Source organism: Rhagoletis zephyria, unplaced genomic scaffold (assembly GCF_001687245.7).
Source record: "Rhagoletis zephyria isolate East Lansing unplaced genomic scaffold, Rhagoletis_zephyria_1.1 Rzeph_scaffold_02284, whole genome shotgun sequence".
In the NCBI taxonomy this organism is placed as follows: Eukaryota; Metazoa; Arthropoda; class Insecta; order Diptera; family Tephritidae; genus Rhagoletis; species Rhagoletis zephyria.
This window is the reverse complement of record NW_016159368.1, coordinates 7,889-13,296: the sequence shown is the minus strand read 5'-3', so window position 1 is coordinate 13,296 and position 5,408 is coordinate 7,889. Positions and strand designations below refer to the sequence as shown.

Sequence of the window (5,408 nt, the reverse complement as noted above, 5' to 3'; positions counted from 1 at the left end):
TAGAGTGCTTAAAATAAATTTGCGGCATAGATTTTGGCGCAGTAGGAAAACAATTGACAGCCGTTAAGTTTTATCATTGGCATGGGAATAGGGCTGTTAGTCTCTTTATATGACATACATAACTACTTGAACTAATGGGATCGGTTCAGCCATATAAAGGGATCAAATGCGCATATTCCTTTGCGAGTGATCCCGGATCCCTTCCGGGCTGGTCGTTTTTATTGCAAGGTATTTTAAAATATTCTGCTTGACACAGTAATAATATTTTCAGTCGAAGGCGTGTGTATGCCGTAAAATTAGTTTTAGTATCTTGAGCGTAAGCCATTTTTTAATTGTAATTTTCTACTTCCCATTAAAGTGGTAGTTTATATGTATTTGGTTTTTATGTAGGTACATATCGACACGTTTAATTATATAACGAAGCATTTTAAAATTTCAATTTTGTGGGCAAACTCAATCAAAGTTTTATCAATTCGTACAGTTGGTATACAAGAAGATAGGTAAGAAAGACATTACCTGTTAGACTGGACATATTCTTCTTATCAAGCTTATTAAGTGCATAATGTAATATCCAAAAACGTAAATTTTTAGTTACATCTCAATATTATTAAATGTGCGATATAAGTATGTATATGTATTTGTATGAACGTATGAATTAATGTAAAGAACATACTCACATATATTGTAACTTGCTGTATCTATTCTAATTTCAGTTGACACTGATAATACCGTGCGACATTAAAGTTTATACACTATAAAAATAATATGTTCCCGAAATTATGGGAAAAATATAGTAAAACAGCGCATTTAGTTATTCTATCTGACGTCAGGATTTTTTTTTTAAGTACTTTTAAAGATATGATTAGTTCAAAAAATCATTCAAAATTAAAACGGATTAAATTTGTGAATGTATAAGAACGAATGGGTATGGAAAATGTCCTTTAAAAATTTTTTCCATGAACATCCTTGAAAACTTGCAATATTTATGCAATTATGTGTTAAGGACCACATACTCGAATTTCGTCCTCCTAACTTTATTAGCGTGAAATACATATTCGTTATTTTAAACCAAAACACTTTTATGTTTTTATACTACAGAATTTTCTCTTTCATTTGGTAGTAAATACCATTGTAGATGAGGAAAATGATAAACATAAAAGTAAAAACAAAGACAAATATAAAGAAAAAGATGAGGATACCGATAAAAATAAAGATGAAGATAGAGGAAGTAAGATTAAAATAAGGATAACTATAGAGAAAAGGATATAGATAGAGACACAGTTACTCAATCTGGGAACTATTTTGGGATTTTAGAGATTTACGGGATTCTTGGGACTTATCGATATAATAATCGATGTTTTTATCGATATTTTTAACAAAATTACCGAAATTTGTATCCATATAATTATAGATATTTTCGGAACTTGTCGATATTTGTGTCAATTTTGTTATCGGCATTTTTATTGATTTTTATCGATTTTTTAATCGATATTTTTAACGATTTTGTTATCGATATTATTGGTTTGCTATCGATGTTGTTATCGAATTTGTTATCGATATTGTTATCGATTATTTATCGATTTTCTAAACGATTTTTACTATCGATTTTGTTATTAATTATTTATACATTTTTTTATCGATTATTTATCGATATATCGAAATTATTTTTCTTCTATTATCATCCTTTGAGGGTATAAATTCGATGTCTAAAATTTCAATAATATCGGTACAGCTGTTCTCGAGTTTTTCGATTGGAAAAAAGCGAAAAAAACTACTTTAAAATATATATTAGTACAGATAACGAATGAAATACATTAGGGGTATTCTCTGAGTCTTGCAAAGCCCTTGCACGGTGCACGGATTGCACGGTTTGCAAAGCTGTCCCATACGAAAACCGGTTTTAACCGTGCAATCCGTGCAATCTGTGCACCATGCAAGGGCTTTGCAATACCCCTATTATTAAATTAAACGTATCCTATGGAAAAATGGTTATGAATATTTTTTTAATGAATTGCAGATATTTGAAATTAATTTCAAGTATTTTCCAAAAAAGTGGAAGCATTCAAACGTAAAACTTTTTTTCTTTCATTTTTCAACATAAATAAATAAAAAACCAAAGCTTTTTTAAAAAATCGACATGAGTAGATCGACGCGAAATTTAATTAAATGAAACTTGAAATCGGTTCATATTTGGGCTCTCAAAATTCATTTGCCCACAGCAACCTTTTTGCCCCACTGTGCGCCACCCCTATTACATAATTATCAATGAAAGAAGGTGGACCACCCCCACTTTTTCTTTTTTATTGTTTGTTTAAACAATTTAAGTTGCCAGATGAATTCGCATAGTTTCAGCAGTTGTTTACCCAAATTGTAGCAGTGCTGCAAATTTCCAGCCGACTATTAGTTTAGGTGCTAAAATTGAGGTCAACTCGCGCACGTTTTAGTTATAGTTTTGCAAAATAATTTATCAATAAATCAGGGAACGAGCACGCGCGTGTACGCAGATGCCAGATTCGCTTTGACAGATATGATGAAATACATACATATATTAAAATGCATGAAGCATCTTAGATACATAGATCGTTTTAGCCATAGCGCGAAGTCAAAATATGGCCAACTCCCATCTTTTTTCGCGCGTTTATCATCAGCTGGTTTTATATCACTGGATCACAAATTTTAGTTTAGTTTTTTTTTTCTCCAGACGCCACTATCCAATTTCTATGTTTTTTTTTTCTATGGATTCGTTTTCGAGATACTTTCAAATTTACCATTATTCAGCTCAAAACAAAAAGTGATTCCACTTAATCACGTATATCTTTCGAACCAATTTAACAATTTTAAAAGGAGATACGTCAAATCAAATCTAATGAAATTCTCCATAAACCATATACACATTACTTTCGAATATGACTGATAGTTTCTGAAAAATTAAGTAATCATTCCAATTTTTGTTATTTTTTAATGAAAAAATGAACGAAATCAAACTTCAACACAAGAAAAATTTAAAAAATAGCAGGTTCTGTGTCAAATTTTTACATCTGTGCTAAAGCCTGCATTCTGTGGCAAAAAAAATCTAATTACTAATGAAGAAAATCGATGGATAAATAAGAAATAATCAAATTAAAATGCGCAAAGATTTTTTTTTAATGAAAAATGAGCAGGAAAGAAAGTTACTCATACGCCACGTATTCCAGAGTAACACACTTTTCTGCTCGTGTTTCATACAAATAATCGTTGCGTATTTTCATTTGACCACTCATTATTTCTTATTTATTCATCGATATTCTTCATTAGTAATTTGATCTTTTTTTGCCACAGAATAAGCTTTAGCCAAAAATTTGGCACAGAACCTGTAATTTTTTTTTAAATTATAACAGGAGAATAATTTTTAATGATTTTATTCATTTTTTCATAAAAAAAAAATTAGTGGTTAATTAATTTGTCGGAAACTATAATTTAGAATTTAGAGAATTTTATTAGCTTTCATTTGTCGTATTTTATATGGACATGATTAAATTGGTTCGTACGATATAAGTGATTAAAACGCACCAATTTTTGCTTTAAGCAGAATAACGGTAAATTGAAAATATCTTGAAAACCTATCCATTTTCGGAATCACCGAGCAATTCTACATAGGAATTGGATAGTGGCATCCACAGAACATTTTTGCTGTAAACCAGTGTATTGTATTTTGCTGATATTTTTAAAACTAAATATAGAAAACCCACCGCAATTTTCACGAGCAAAAAAGCAATTCAAAATTGTTTCCTTGTGGTATTCCTTTTGCGTCTTGCGCTTTGCTGGCAAGGTTATAAATGTCACGAAAGCCACAAAGTTGTATCTGGCATCAGCTTAATGATGAGAACGCGGCAGAATACAACTACCCTGCAGGAAATGTATCTATAAGCTAACTTTAAGTTGATAAGGCAGGAGCTAAAAGTCACTTATTATCTGTATATTTTCTTTGACGAAAGCTAGCTATATTTCTATGGCGTTGGCCGTGAAATAATCAAGGGTGGTTTACCTCCGCATTAGATGTAGTCAAGGGTGGTTACCTCCACATTTGATGTAACTAACTTGTAACTAACTACTTTTGAACATAAAATATCAATAGGAAACACTACAGTTTTTGTATTTTATTACATATCATACTAGCAGACCCGGCGAACTGCGTCCCGCCCAAATTTAATTTTTTTATTGAAACATTTGGTCCAACGTTTTCGCCAGCAATTCACGTTCACGTTTGGTTTTGTGGTCGACAGAAGGCATATCCTCTTTTGCTATCTTAAATAACCTAACGAAAGCGTTGTACCGGGAAGAAGTCCTTGCGGCTCGATGGTGGTCTAAAATCATCAAATTATGCGATAAGATACAAAATTTCGTCGTAAAAAATCAAATTTTTCGCGTTCTTACGGATTTTGCCGAGTTTTCCACTAAAAAATTTCCCTTTTTTTCCTTTCGAAAGCCAATCCGAAGGAATCGCACACAAAATTCAGTTTCGATTTTTCCAATTTCCCGCGTTTCCCGGAGGGTTACCCAAAATTGTCTTTCGTAAAAACCTTCTCCTGGCAATAAAAAACATCTAAAAAAATTGTAGCCAAATCGGTCCAACCGTTCTCAATTAATGAATTACTATACATTTTTCACTACATTTTTTATATATAGAGAGATAAGCACGATACGAGAGGCATGGAAAAAATTTCGATGAAAAAAAACAATATATTTTTTCTCTAGTTAAAAATAATCCTATCTTTTAAGTTGGAACCAACAATACACACCCACAAAATTTGATTGAAATCGGTTAAGCGATTTCAGAGATTATCGTAAACGAACACAGTGACACGGGATTTTTATATACAATATAGATAAGGTACAGCTGTTCGTAAACTGCGGTTTTCGACTGAGTTTCAGTTTTTTTGCAAAAGTATATATATTTAACCTTTTCCTGTCATAAATATATCGATGGTCCTCTACAATAACGACACAATTGAAAATTCAAAACATAAAAACTCGTACGCGTCTTTAATCGTTATCTTATTCATGTATAATCTTTACTACTTACTTTAGTTAGGATTAGACATGGGTTAGCCAAGGATTAGAGACATAAGCCTCTTAACAGTAATAAGGGATTTTCTTTTTTGAGTTTTGAGTTGTGTCGTTATTGCAGAGGACCATCGATATTCATTTGCAATTCAGTAGTGCGATTCTGTAACTCTTAGCAATAAAAAAATTGTTAGGTTACATAACAACTTTTGCCGTTTGCACTAACAATTGTGTGATTCTCTAACTCTTGCTTAACAGCGAAAAACAGCTGATTATTCCTTTTTATTTAAAATGATGAAATGTGGCATCTCAGTCGAGATAAATGTCAAATATGCGAAAAGTACAAAGAGGAATAAGAAAAAAAA

The 5,408-nt window shown here is 31.6% G+C and overlaps 1 long non-coding RNA gene across 1 annotated transcript in view; it reads left to right on the top strand.

Annotated features, from left to right (window-relative positions):
• The first annotated feature begins 400 nt into the window (after positions 1-400).
• The window catches only part of LOC108366481 (uncharacterized), an 8,453-nt gene continuing 3,445 nt past the window's right edge, over positions 401-5,408 (top strand). The window contains exon 1 of the long non-coding RNA XR_001848088.1: positions 401-500. This is a non-coding gene — a long non-coding RNA (uncharacterized LOC108366481). The remainder of the gene's footprint in view (positions 501-5,408) is intronic.